At 34.8% G+C, this 15,568-nt stretch overlaps 1 pseudogene; it reads left to right on the top strand.

Annotated features, from left to right (window-relative positions):
• The first annotated feature begins 2,232 nt into the window (after positions 1-2,232).
• Positions 2,233-2,796, top strand: LOC127135297 (ATP synthase subunit alpha, chloroplastic-like; annotated as a pseudogene).
• The last annotated feature ends 12,772 nt before the right edge of the window (positions 2,797-15,568 follow it).

Raw genomic sequence — 15,568 nt, 5'->3', positions numbered from 1 at the left:
CCCATCCTTTTTCATCCGGTTTATTGTAAAAATGATTTGAAAATGACTTGATGTTGGATCAAGCGTTTGAGGTTGTTGAACAAAATATGAATTAAATGAAAGAGGTACTTGACGTTGGATCAAACACTTCTGTTGCATTCAATTGAATTTGATTTGGGAAAACACTTGACGTTAGATCAAGTTTATTTTTGTACTTTTTAAAAAGGTTACTTTTAGATCATTTTTTATTATTTTTAAATTAACGAACGAGTGAGAAAAGCGATAAAATGGAAAGCAATAAAAGTGTTACATGTTCATGGGAGTGGGGTATATTTTGCTCAAATATGGGGGATAATCATACACCATTCAAAAATTAAAACATGCACATAAGAACCATTCAAGTGGAAAAGTAAACCATTCATAATCACAATTCATAACCATCATTCATGTATGCAATCAAGAGTGAAGGATTTAATTTCTAATGAGTTTTAATTGAAAAATTCAAGAGCAAAACTTTAAACTAAATTCAATTAAAATCTTAAGTAGAAATATATCCTAATTAAACTAAACATTGTTTATGTGTACTTTTTATGAATTAACATGGCATTGAGAAATAAAATTAAGCATGTTGGAACCTAACTTCTAATGGATTTTAATGAAGAATTAAAGAAATCCATACAATTAATTCAATTAAAGTTTACAAAGGAAAATATTATAATTAACCATGATACATGAATTTACTATGCATTTATATGAATTGGAATGTGCATGTTCATGAATTAAAAGCATATCAAAAAATTGACAAAAGAATGATAAAAATAAGAAATAAAAGAAAAATAATTAAATATGCAGGGGTGCATAAACCAGGGGGTGTGCAACCTTGAAACATAGGATTGGGGTCTAACAGATAAGACCCAAACATAAGGTGGTGGTGTTGGGTTCAGCAAATGGTAGGCTAAGCAAAACATGGATGTGAAAATAAAAACTGTGGGCTTAATGGCTCTAAGCCCAACCGGAATTGGCCATGGGAAAGAAAAACTTCAGCAAAGCAAATCCATCTCCTCTACACTTTATGTTCATGTTTATGTCAAAAAAAGCACCACCACTGAAGCTTTTGCTCCGCCGCACCGGAGGCGGCAGAGTTGATTAAAATTAAGAAATAACACCAATAATCTATTACTCTCAACCTCCTCTATCATAATCTCTCATCAATTATTTCCAAAGATTAACCAATTCTTTAAATTGTAGCAAGAAAGTTATGAACCCTGACCATGAAAACTAAAATTAAATGGAGGTGGATAAGAATCAAGTCACCAAACCTTGGGCTTTGATTCTCCAATGCAAGAGCTACATTGTGATATCAAAAATTCAGCAAACAAGAAGAAACAAAAATTCACCGATCTACAAGATGGAGGATTATCTTGGAACTTGCTGAAATTTGAAGGTGATGAAGATGAAGAAAATAGAGGTATGCTTCTTTGAACCTTTAATCTTCTAATTATGCTATGAACTACTTCTTCTCAAGAATTAGCTCAAAAAAATTCTAAATTGAATTGTTGTTGTTGATGTTGATTATGTGAGTGTAAGAGTAGTGTAGAATGTAGGATAGGCTTATCCCAAAATAAATATGGGGAAATTTCCTTTAACGAATTGAGTGTCTGAGCCAAATGAATTGAAAGATTCATGTTTGGTTTGGGAAGAGATCATAGACATTTTAAAATGAATAGAAAGAGAATCTACTTTCATTAAGTGATTTATTAGATAACCAAAAACAAAGAATCTTTAGAACTATTCGAAATTCATAAGAACTACAGGAAACAACCATTGAACAGCTGAAAAAAGCCTGACCCCATTTAAGGAAAGTAGAAATGGAAGCATATCGCTTTCGAGTGAATGGTTATTCCGAGATAGAACAAGAAAAATTAAATTAAATTAATTCAATTTATATAACTTTGGAACAATTCAAAAATCACAAAAATGAAATCATTCATTTTGAACAACAAAAGGCGATTAATCAAGTCCAACAAAGGGTTTTACAACAAGTATTATAAGGAGCTCTTAATAGTTGCTTAAACAACAAGTTACATTTACGTATAATCGGTGCTACTATTGGTGTTTTTGGAACGATTTAAGCAAAAAATAACTGGTTTGTTATTCTACTATATAACTGATTAGTTGTTATACTATAATAGAGAGTATATGGAGGACTTATTTTTGTTTTTCTTCAAAAAAGAATCAAATTTATAAATATTCATGGTAACCAGTCATGCAAATGAAATTAATCAAATTATTCATAAATGTATTGAGCAATATAATACCGAAGTAAAAATTGTAAATACAGGTACCGTACTTCAAGTAGGCAATGTCATTGCTCGTATTTATGGTCTTGATGAAGTAATGGCTCGTGAATTAGTAGAATCTAAAGAGGGTACCGTAGGTATTTCTTTGAATTTGGAATAAAAAAATGTTGGTGTTGTATTAATGGGTGATGGTATGATGATACAAGAGGGAAGTTCTGTAAAAGGAACAACAAGAATTTCTTAGATACTAGTAAGTGAGGGTTATTTTGGCCGTATTGTAAATTCCCTAGCTAAACCTATTGACAGCCAAGGAGAAATTTCAACTTCAGAATCTTGTTTAATTGAATATCTCGTTCCCAGTATTATTTCTAGACGTTTCGTGTATGAGCCTCTTCAAACGGGACTTATTATTATTGATTCTATGATCCCTATAGGGCGTGGCCAGCGAGAATTGATTATTGGGGACAAACAAACAGGTAAAATAACAGTAGCTACAGATACGATTCTCAATCAATAGGGATAAAATGTAGTATGTGTTTATGTAGCTATTGGCCAAAAAGCATCTTTTGTGGCTCAAGTAGTAACTACTTTACAAGAAAAAGGAGCAACGGAATACATTAGTATAGTGGCTGAAACAACAAACTCCCCAACTACATTATAATACCTCACACCTTATACAAGAGCAACTCTGGCTGAATATTTAATGTCTTAGCTCAATTGGTTACAAACTTCAAGGTGAAGCTTACTCCAATGGTGATAGAGCTTTAGTGTGGGAAGAGCAATTGGAGAAGATGAAATGAGAGAATGACAACTGAGTTCGCAATGAGTAATTTTCTGTAAAAAATGATTAACCCCCTTGATGGAAGATAATGATGAGCTTATATAGATGCATTCTCCAACTGTTTTGGTCAGATTTTCCGGGCAACGGCAGTTAGAAGTTAGGGAAGCAGTTAGTGTTAAGTGTTCTCATGAGCAAGTTGGTTATGAAGTTAAAGGTGTTAATAATTGTTAAGTTGTTTGTTGGAACTGTCATTGGGGTGTTAAATGGGACTACTATGACAACTTGGTGATGTTAGGATTAGAATGAATTCATGTTTTGATGAGTGTTACTATGTTAGGAATATTGGTTCAATGCATGAAGTAGTTTATTTGTTGTTGCATAATTGAGTGTAAGTTGTTATGTATTATGTGAACTTGTTTTGGAATGATTTGAAATGTGAAAACAACACTACAATGCTTGAAAAGAACTGATTTTCTGCTTCTAGTGCAGGTGTATCAGTTACCAGATATGGCGTAACCGATTACGCACTCGAAAACATGTGTAAAATGGGATTGCAATGTACCTGTAACCTGTTACTTGATTCTTGGTAACCGATTACCAACCCGATAACCTGTGTAAAATGGTTGTTGCTAGAACTGATGCATATGAGGGTCTACCAATTATCTGATTCTTGGTACCGGTTACCAAAATGCAACTTTGTATATTCTGGATGCTGGAATGGCACGCAGGGCAGCTGTAATTGGTTACATTGTTTTGTGTAATTGGTTACCACAACTCAAAATGGCCTTTTAACATGTGTTATGGTGTGTTGAATGGATCTAATGGTTCATTGTGTATGATTTGTAGGGCTGACTTGGGCTTAGCATGAAGATGATGACATGAACAAAACTTGAACATGAGCAAAACTTGACTTTTGGTATGTGTAGCGGGGTATTCATTACCATTAGAGATATTGACTAAATCCAAGGTAAATCATACAAGTCGAGTCGCCACCGCACTTCTATTTATCCAAAGGAATGGTTAGAAAGCGAACAAAAACCTAAAAGTTTTATCGAATCAAAAACTAGTAAAAATGTCAGAGATCTGGGTAAGGGGGTTGGTTATGCAATGGGAAGGTTTTAAGCACCCAAAACATCCTAGGTACTCCTAGGGAGCCCTTTTCACATTTTGTTGTAAGGTTGGTATTTGGTGAAAATTATTTGTGCAAACATGATTGAAGAGATGAGAAGAGAATAGACAAGTTTATTTACATTTGTGTTTGGATGGATAAACCCATTGCCTACGTACCATCTTAAAAAAGATTAGGATCAAAACCTCGTAGTTCGGGGTAAAAATCTCAAAATGAGTTGGTGAATTGATTGGTCCAAAAGCCTTACGGTCTTTTGTTATCCAAGGGAGAAAACTCAACCTAAAACCACAAATCCACCATGTGAGGATAACTTCAACATACTAGTGAGGGGGTAACCCTGTAATAAGCATGGAAGACTCATTGTCCATCACTAAGGATATAGGTGAGTATTACATCTACCTCAAGGATAACTCAAACCTAATAGCTAAAGGTTATGAAAAGTTTGATTAAGAAGGTGGCCATTGAAACCACAAAAAGTATTTTGAATGGGTTATATTTACCAATGAAAAGTATTTACAAAATATGGTTAAAGTGGATTTAAAGATTCAATTCCAAATAAGTATTAAGAAAAGAAAGTTTGAAAATCAAAAGCATAAGGCTTAGGTTTCTAATGTTGAAAACAAGTGTTAAATGTTTGCACAAAAGTTTTGGCTTGGGTTAGAGTGGAGAGAAGAAGAAGAATGGCTAAAGTCCTAAACATACAAGAGGTAAGGGATAAGAGAACAAGACCACAAATGGAGTTCCTCTCTTGAGATCATATTGATGATCCAAGTAGCTTCCATCCTTTGGAATAAGCAATCACATAAGCATAAACTCAAGCAATCATCAATCAAAAGAACTCTTGGAAAGTTCCCCAAATGTATCTTGGATCTCTCTCTCTTAGAATCTCATGGCAATGGTTCCTCAATTTGAATCAAGGTGGAATCCCTAGCACAAGAACACACACATTAAAAGATTCTAGCAAACAAAATAAGGAATGGACAAGAAGAGTTTAGAAGTGGGTCCTTTCAAAGTCATCTTCAACATTTAGCATTCTAAAGGCCCAATGCCTAGTTGCTCTTTGACTCCAAATTTGCATAGGGAAAGTCCTAAAGTCTAAGTCCATTTGTCCATTTCTTTGCATTTTGGTCAACAACAATCAAAACAAAACACAAACACAATAGTATATACACAAATATGTGCTCAAGTGAGCAAAAGGCAAATTGCATTAACATAAACATGTGCTCAAGTGAGCAAAGGAAAAAGCAAATGAATAATATGTACAAGAATAGTAAATTGCATAAATGTAAAGTGCAAAAAGTAAAGGTTAATGGTTAATGTTAGTAATTAGTGTGCCATAAGGCAATTTTAGCGTTATGTTAAGCAATCGTAATTGGACTTATGTAGAAGTCACAACTATCTGAGGCCGGTCAATAATAATGTAGGCAACAACACAAGTTAGAAGTCTTGATTAGTGAATCAAGTTCCAACAACTTGCCATGCCAAAAGAAAAAAAGAGAATTGATCTTGTATTGGTTTAAGTCCTTTGCATGATTTAGGAAGCAACCTATCCTTAATGCAAAGCCATTCACTTGATCATTTGATCAAGATGAATTAGATTTGAATCAAGGAAGATTAAACCTCCCTAATCAATGCTAACTTATCAACCTTTAACTCATTGATCAAAAAGAAAAGAAGAAGAAGAAGAAGAAGAAGAAGAAGATGGATAATGAAAAGAAATAAGTGCATTAAATGAAATGACATGTACCAATCAACAAGTGTTGACCAATGACATTGAAGATCATGGTCAAACAAGCAAAAACAGAAGTGAGATGAAGATTGGAAGTCAAGAAATGAACAAAATATTTTTGGCATTTTTAATATTTGAAAATAAACTTGAATTAAAATATTAAAAAAAGGTCAAACTTCAAAATCACTTCAAATCAACTTTGAAAAGTCCAAATGATGTATCCTAAATTCAACAAGGTCAAACAAAGTTTGACAAAAAATTTCAGCATTTTTAAAAGTCAGAAACTATTTTTAACCAATTAAAAATGAATAAAAATAACCTAATTGAACTAAAATCTCAAATAAATCTCAAATCAATTAAAAAATTGATGAGAATACTTTTCATAGATCCATCATCATTCAAATAGGTTGAGAAAATATTTTTGTATTTTTTGAATATCAAAATCTATTTAAAATGAATTAAAAATAACCAGAAAAGAGAAAATTCACAAAAAATATCAAATGATGAAATAAAAAAAATTAAAAATCATTTTTAGAAACTAGAATTAAAAAGAGAAATAATGCAATTGGTCCCATATTTTTTGGATTAAAAATGAGAGAGTTATGATTTTTTGAAGTTTAATGAAATAAAAGAAATAAAAATGGAAATTAAGAAAATCAGAAAAAAGGAGAGGCGTCTGATCAAGCCTCATTAATTGACGTGGCTGATCAGACGCTCCACATGCGCGCGCTCATGGTAGACCTTAGTCAACTGAGTAACATGTGGAATTAAAAAAAGTCATAAGATCCAAGAGCCATGATTCAATCTAGAAATCATCATCAACGACTGGGATTCAAACTGACAAACGGACGGTGGTGTACACCACCGTCTTCTCCGGCGAACATGGAGATTCCGGCCAGAGTTGCAGGTCATAAAAACTTGGTGAAAACGGGCGATCCTCATATCATTGGAAAGCTGGGGTGATGTACATCACCCCTGTACCACTAGTTTCTCTTCTAGATCCCCATAGTAAGAGAAATCAGAAGGAGAAAAATATGGTGTTCATGCTGAACTTCATGGATTTCAAAAATTGAGCATACAGCAATGATGCCTCTATAGAGAGGACTTCAGACAACACAATATCAAGGCCAATAGATCAAGGAGTAAGGAGTTTCGAAGAAAAAACCAGTTGATGCACACCTTTGAACTGTGGAGCTTTGAGTCTCTTTCTTTGCTTCCTTTTTCCAAACAGAACTTCAATAGACTAGATGATGAAGGTTTAGGAACTTTAGATCTGAAGATTCAACCAAATTCAATTGAATTTCCGATCTGAAATTTTAAAGAAATGTGAACTTAGTTCCTTTAGTATGGTTGGGAATTGATTTCTGCAGAGCTTTAGGCGCCTTTAGGTTAGTTCATAATGAAGCATAACACATGTATTTATAGCTGGAATTGGCTGAACAAGTGAGTTTGCTTGTGTGCATGGCAAATGGATTTTCCTTGCATGGGCTTGCATGATCATGTAGAAGGCCCAAACTCAATTGTATTTGCATGCTGATGACCAAACAACTTGAAATGGACGTGTAGTTTGCAAGGCAATGGCTTGTGCATGAAGTTTCATCATGAATTCCATAATTATGCCTAAATATTCACCTCTTCGAAAATACCAATTAGAAAACCCAAACATAAGCATGTGGGTAATGGTTGGAAAGGTCTTGACATAAGGAACAAATGTTATGCTGAGAAAAAACTCATTTGAAGTGTGGAAATTTATGAAAACAGGCCATGAAGTTCATAGTGTAAAACATGTCTTTGAGAATTTTGTCAAATTGAACCAACTTCAAGCCCTTCTATTTTGATGATGCAAGCCTCAAATGAAAAGACATCCAACATCAAAGTTGTATATCTTTTCAAGAAAATCAAGATGGACTTAAATGTTGAATCATTTGGATTTTTTATGAAGAAGTTATGGGCACTTGAGGTTGGACTTTTTTGCCTTTCAATGCATTTAGTCCAAAGTGACCTATAATGTTTTGCATTATCACATGTATTTATTTTGAAATTTTTAAATTTTGTTCAACATAACATTTGAAGTAGACACAATAAGCTTTCCAATGAATTTAATCCCACCTTAAAAGCACAAAAAATGAATGAGTTATGTTCTTGGGAAGTTGACCCAAAATTAGGGTTTCAGTCAAAATGACCTATAATGTCTTGAGATGAATGTTGATCTTCCAAGCTTCAAATAAATTTTTTATGAACATGAAGGTTGTTAATATTGTCCTTAAGAACATTTTTTCTTTTGGGATCATCTCTATTTGACCAACACATAAAACGTTAGGTCTTAGTGCATTTCAAAATAGTCAGATGAATTGACTGATCAACTTCTCAAGTCCACAACTCATATCTTGATGAATTGATGATTGAGGCCACTCAAATAAGCTCAAATATGCATGAAATGATGAATTAAAGAACTTACCTTGATTGTATTTGACCATGGACTAAGGTTGCTTCATTGGCAAGGCACACTTGGTACACAGATGAATTATGTTTTCTTTGAGAGACAATCCTCAAATCCTTTGACTTGCTTTGATCAAACATGATGAATTGAGATACTAGGGAGGCATATTTGATGGATGAGAGCTTTGGGAACCATTTCCATGCTTGCCTTCATCTTCTCTTGGCCATATCATTGCACAAAGGATCACCTAGAAGCTTTTAGATCTTGTGATTGCTCAAGCTACAAACAAAAGATGTTAGTGACATATTTTTGTGCTTTTGGTTAGTAAACAAAATGAGAAAAGCAATAATATATAATTCAAGCATGCTTGGTGATCTCAAACCACTCACAATAGGTCGCACCCAAAGGCAAGGGGAACCAAGATGCTTATGATCCTTGAGGCTTTGTAAATGAAATGCTATGATGCCATGAGGGATCTTAGGGCCAAAATTGGGGTCTTACAGTATGAGACTTAAACATGGGCAAAACTCAGCACGATGCACCCTAATGAAGATTGGTGACTCAGAGGTCAAAGTGTGAGTCTTGAAGATGAAGAAGGGAATAGGTCTAGGGTTAAGACTAGTGGTTGAGTTTGGTCAAATGTTAACAAAAAATTCAATAATTGACCAAAGTCAACTTTAGGCCAACAATATGTATTTTGTGTAGAATTGGATTTTGAACTTTTTGTAATGACTTTGAAAGTTTTTGGTAATGAAAATTGACCTTTGAATTGAATTGTGTCTTGTACTTGAAGAAAGATAGTTTCCCTCTAACAATTAAATTTGAATGAATATCTTAATCTTAAATTTGATTCTTCCTTGCCATATCTTGAAATGAATCTTGGATTTGAGCATTGAATTTGAAGGAATGAACCTTGATTTCTTTGACTTGATTCTGAATTGCAAAGTCTTGTCTTTAATCCGTGCCAAATGACCAAGTTCATAAAAAAAAGCCAATCACACTTGCAGTTCATAATCAAATCCAATGTCATGATGCCATAGGCTTGATTCTTAAGAACACCATGAGGAGGAACTTATCCAGTGCTTGTGCCATGAACACCAACATCTGAATTAATGGTGTTTATCTAAGAAACTCAATTGTACATGAATGAATATGACATTAGCATGTGGATGAATTAAGGATCAAAAGTCGGATGAAAAATGGGAAAGAAGTATGGCAAATATTGGGGTATGACAACCTCCCCTATTTAATCTTCTTGGACCTGAAGGTATGAATATCAACGATTTTCAGACATTTGAGGTAGAAGAGAATTAAATACCAAAATATCCAACAAAAAAATGCTCGTTGGGAATGGAGTGGATGTAATGTGAGGTAAGTGTATTAGTGAGAAATTGTTCATGGAATGACAGACAAACTTCTGTAGGGTCATCTGCTGGGAATTCGCTGGAATATTTTGTTGGGGATATATACCAGACGCAAAGAAAGATGTTTGTTATGCATAATGTATGCAACGTGCTATGTAGGAAGTGTATGTGTCTGATGTTTTTGTTCTTGCCTCCACTAACAAGTTTTGGTAGGTATTGATGGTGGAGATATTCCCGCAGGGTTCCACAAAGGTAAGAAGATTTTATATTTGCAAAAGGCAAGTAACATAGATAATTTGGAGCTCTCTTCTACAAAAGGTGGAGAGATCTTGTAAAAGGCAAGTAAGACTTTGCTGGGGGATGACAAGATTTTCCGCTACAAAAGGTAGAGGAGTTGGCTGGATAAGATTGGGGTTTCAATATGAGAACCATGAGTGACAAAGATGTTAGGGTTTAGTTTTGAGAGAGACGAGTGAAAGAGGTGTTATGGTTTTGTTTTAAGAGAGGGGTCTGTAATGAACTGAAAAGAGAGATATTTTCGCTTATATATAAATAATTAACATCTTTCACCACGGTTGACAATACGAACCGTGATAAAATGATTGAAACTTCCATCACGGTTGATTATAAAAACTGTGGTGATATACAAGGTCAATCATATTATGTCACAATAAATAGAAATTTGTTGGTGTTGGGATTTGAACCATTTCACTCCAGATACCTTTCACTACGGTTGATACTTATGACCGTTGTGAAATGTCCTTTCGTAAATACCAAAAGAACACCCAATAAAGAACTATTACAACAATTAAGAGGAAAATTGTTGTAAAATTGATGTTACGAAATATCTATTTTTTTGTAGTGAGGACTGTATTTCAAAATCTTCGAATCAAGCTCAAAGTCATGACTTACATCTCTCCTTATTTTCGAGCACTACGCCAAAAACTGGAATAGACAGCGCCCCTTAGAGGGCGCTTTATTACAAAAGCGCACTCTAAAGTGAAGAGAAAAAATAAGGAGCATACTATTGGAATAGACAGCGCACTTTAGAGGGCGCTTTTGTAACAAAGCGCACTCTAAAGTGAAGCGAAAAAATAATGAGGAAATGGAGGGACACCAATAGAGGACGCTTTATTGAAAGCGCCCTCTAAGGGTAACCTTAGAGGGCGCTTTTGAAAAAGCGCTCTCTATGTCCATGTACATTTCCAGTTTATAAGGCGCTTTTGGAAAGCCTTAGAGAGCGCTTTTAGAAGCGCCCTCTTAGGCCCCCTTTAGAGGGCGCTTTTGTAATAAAGCGCCCTCTAAAGTGAAGCCAAAAGAAATAATGAGGAAATGGAGGGACAACAATAGAGGGCGCTTTAGTGAAAGCGCCCTCTAAGGTTACCCTTAGAGGGCGCTTTTAAAAAAGCGATCTCTAAGTCCATGTACATTTCCAGTTTAGAAGGCGCTTTTGGAAAGCCTTAGAGAGCGCTTTCAGAAGCGCCCTCTTAGGCCCCCTTTAGAGGGCGCTTTTTTTACAAAAGCGCCCTCTAAGGTCCCCTTTAGTAAACATTAAAATTATAACATATACTGCATGTCTCTTTATTTTCCCTCTCTACAAGCTATTTCGTTTACGTAACTGGGTTTTCTCTCTACTGCGTCCACCGTCTACTGCGATTACTCTCGTCCTCCGTTCGTTCTCCCTCCCTCACCGTCGTCGTCGCCGTCGCCTTTTTCTGCTGCTGCGTTCACGTTCACGTCCACCGTCACTGTTCACTTTCTTCTCCATCGTTACCGTCACCTTGAAGGTATTTCTCTTCTCCATCTTTACCGTTCACTTTCTTCATGTGTTTGATTAGGGCATTTTCTAAACTTAGTTTTACATTTTGTGCATTATGTTGATTAATGTTGTTTAGGGCAAACTGAGTTTTTTATTTCTGATTGAAAACTGATATCATTTGAAGTGTGTTTGAGCTTGTGCTTGGAAGTTTGATGATTATGGATGCAAGTTTCTTCATGTTCCAAACACCATAAGTTTGCATTGGTCTTTTGCATGCAGTAGGTGTGTGTGAGTTTGTATTCAATAATGATTAAAAAAAAAGAGTTTAGATTGTTGTAACATGAGAGAAATGGAAGGTATATGAATGTGTTCACGTATTGAATCATTGTCTTACTTGGGTCTTATTGAATCATTTCTATATTACAGATAAAATGGCTAACCAAGACGATACCCATGACGCGAATGGATCACGTAACAATGTTGAAAAAGAAATCAAACGAGGATTGACTGTTATGAAGTCAATCATTCGTGCAAGAGACAAGGGTGTAAAATTTGAAGTACATTGGAGTGCTGAAGACCAACTAATTGAGCCTAACGGTTCAATGTTGGCAAGTTACATTGGTTTCCTTGAAGGTTGGCAAAGAAAAAATATGGTCGGAGATACAGGTACTTACCATATATTGTTATATGTTTTTTTTGTTGACTATTTGTTGACCATATATTGTTATAATATTACTTTATAATAACACACTCCATGTGTATGTTTTTTAGAGATCCTTTCACATCGATGAAATCCGGCAAAAATATTGTATTCAATTGGCCGGAAAAAGACTCTGAGGATTTCGATCCTTTTTGTCCAACAAATTTCTCAAGGATGAGGAAGGAAATTTTGTTGAAGCAGAACGGCCAATGAAGTATGCCGAGATTATTTCAGCCGATGAATGGAATAACTTTGTCGCCAAACGAAGAAACGAAAAATTCCATGTAATGTCTATTAATTATGGTATTATACAATTGTTAAGTTACTTGGTTCTAATATGCCTTAAACTTTTTTATCCAGGAAGTAAGCGACATAAATCGGAAAAGGGCATCAAAACCCGCGTATCCGTACAAAAAAGGGCGTACGGGATATGCACGGTTACAACAAAGAATTGTGAGTATATTCAAATGCTATGAGCTTATACATTGTCACAATATGTTATAATTGATGATCTTATAATCTAATTCAATGTGTAGCTAGCCGAGGAGAAAAGTGACGCAACATCTCTTCCGGAGCACGTATTATGGAAGGCTGCTCGGATTGGGAAGGATGGGGCTGTCGTTGAAGCGGTCCAAACTGTTTATGACGAATGTGTAAGTATATGTAACATTATTTCTTTAATTATATCGAAAATTTTGTTAGACATATAATTCAATTTTAATCTCCTCTAATAATATTTCAGGAGACTTTATCCCAAACCGTACCTTCAATCCAGGTCCAGGATTGCAGGAGCGTACTTAGTCGAGTACTAAATGTTCCTGAGTATTCCGGTCGTGTGAGGGGTAAGGGTTTTGGTGTGACTCCGTCGTCATTTTTATAAAAAACCAAAAACAAAAAATCCTACCAACAAAGAGGTGATGGAGACCTTGGCGGAGTTAAGGGCACAAGTACTCTAACTGCAAAACGAGAATGCAAGGTATAGAGAGGAAAGGTGCGCCTCCGAGGCAAAAGATACTAGTGACCGAGCTAGTATCAATTGTCAACCGAAATTTCCCGAGGTAATTATATATGTTATTATGAAATTAAAATAGAACTTCTTTACTTGACACATATACACGTTAACAATAACATTTATTATTGGTTTAGGGCATTTCACCTTGTCAGCTGTATCTATCGTCACCAACTTATCGCATGGTTGGCAAGGGAAAAGTGCACAACACTTCGGGTGAATTACTTCACCATAATCCCCTCCCGGTGGGATATATGAAAGTTTCGGTTGACCTTGTATTAGATACCGACGCGCTTCTACCATTACCTGACGTTGTTTCAGAGACAACGTTGATGCGAGAAGCAGTCGGATCCTTTGTTGGATGGCCGTCAGATCTAATTTTCCCAGATGCCGAGGTATATATGTTCTAAATGATTATGAATCTTTAGTATTCACATTTCAATTCAGCTACAATTATGATATTTAATCAATCCTTATTACATGGTAATGTTAGACTCCTACAAGACCCACGCATAAAGCTGGTAAAGGGATTTCAAGACGCATCAAGTCGGTTGCATCTCTAAAAGAGGTACAAATATATATACCTATTGAATTATATACGCAACGATTCTGTTGCATCACAAAAAGTCATGATTTAATTTATATGAATTTTTAGGTTCCCGGTCGAAAGTTGAAAAAAGCTGGTAACGATATTCCTCCAACGACGTCCGGGACAAAATCTCAAATTATGATGCGTCTTGAGAAAATGGTGAATGAGTCCGATATTATGCACGGGGCCATTCGTACTATAGATTTTGATGAAGGTGTTTTCGGAGCTGCTCATTTCGAAATAATTGCAAAGGAGGACATGCAACAACTTTTTGAACACGACGAATTGGGCATCGCTGTCATTCATACATACATATGGTACTCCGATCAATCTATAATTTACTTAGTTGAACAATTTATTTACACATTTCAATGAGTAGTCTAATGTTTATTATGTTTCTATTTAAGGTATATGTATGTAACATTGCTGCGGGGAACTGAATTGTGTAACCGTTTCAATTTTATTGCTGCTTCCCGTATCAACGCAACGTTAATAACGAAAAATCCAACATCCGTAAAGAATGATCTAGTCGATAGATTCATGGCGGCCGGCGATAAGACTACACCCAGTTTGTATTTTTTACCGTTTAATTCTGGCAACGGGTTAGATTTTCTTTCTAATAATTTCATTCTAATCTATGTATATCTTTTACGTAGAAAATTTTCATTCATCTAAATTTTTGTTTTATTTTACAGTGGTCACTGGGTGTTGGTTGCTATGGATCTTTCGAGACTAATAGTGTATTATCTCGATTCGTTATCGGGTGATTGGAGTAAATATCCGAGTATGAAGAAGACGGTTGACGCGTAAGTGAAATTCCCCTAAATATTCGTGTGTATTTGTATATTTAATTATGTCTGTCAGATTGATCTCAATATACGTTTTTATTTTGTTAGGGCAATAATAAAATTTAGATCGAAAAAGAATTATCGCAATAGGAAGGACATTACCTGGATCAGAGTTCAGGTATATATTAAGTATCTTATTTTTGCTTATAATAGTGTTTGTTTTTTTGCTTATAATAGTGTTTGTAAGAAATTAACTATATATATATTGTTTGTTTTTCTGTGTAGTGTCCTCAGCAAAATAATTCGGTCGATTGCGGATTTTTTGTATTGAGATTTATGAGAGATATCATTGCGTTGAATCGTATAGACATCCCAAAAATGGTATGGAATAATAACTTAGGGTTTATTTTAATATTATCGAATATTTCATCTAATTTGTTACTAAATCATGAATATGTTTTATTCTCTTAATTGTAGTACTTTGAGGAATACAAATCTTACTCAAGAGCTCATTTGGATGAAATGAAGGATGAATTGTGTCAATTCATTGTTGATCAAAGAATCATATAGCTAGGTTGTATATTGTTGTACATATATGTATGGAATGTTGTTGTTGTATGCTGTTGTTGTATATATGTTGTATATTGTTGTTGTACTTTTACTAACTCATGAATATGTTGTTGTATATTGTTGATCAAAGAATCATATATTATGTTGTATATATGGAGGATTAATGTTGTATATAAATGGATTCATGTTGTATATATCAATGGATTAATGGTGTATAACATTGGATTAAAGGATGAAATCAATATGAATTTTACACTTTTGCAGCATGCGAACAGGTTACCAATTAAATATCCACTGTTTTTCAAACAAATTTTTTTAAAACAACTAACACTTTAGAGGGCGCTTTCTGTAGGAAGCGCCCTCTAAACATTTTACATTGACAACTTTAGATGGCGCTTTATCCAGAAAGCGCCCTCTAAACACTTTACATT

Source organism: Lathyrus oleraceus, chromosome 4, assembly GCF_024323335.1.
Source record: "Lathyrus oleraceus cultivar Zhongwan6 chromosome 4, CAAS_Psat_ZW6_1.0, whole genome shotgun sequence".
NCBI lineage: Eukaryota > Viridiplantae > Streptophyta > Magnoliopsida > Fabales > Fabaceae > Lathyrus > Lathyrus oleraceus.
Note: the sequence above shows the minus strand (reverse complement) of the source record. Positions and strands in the feature narration are given on the sequence as shown.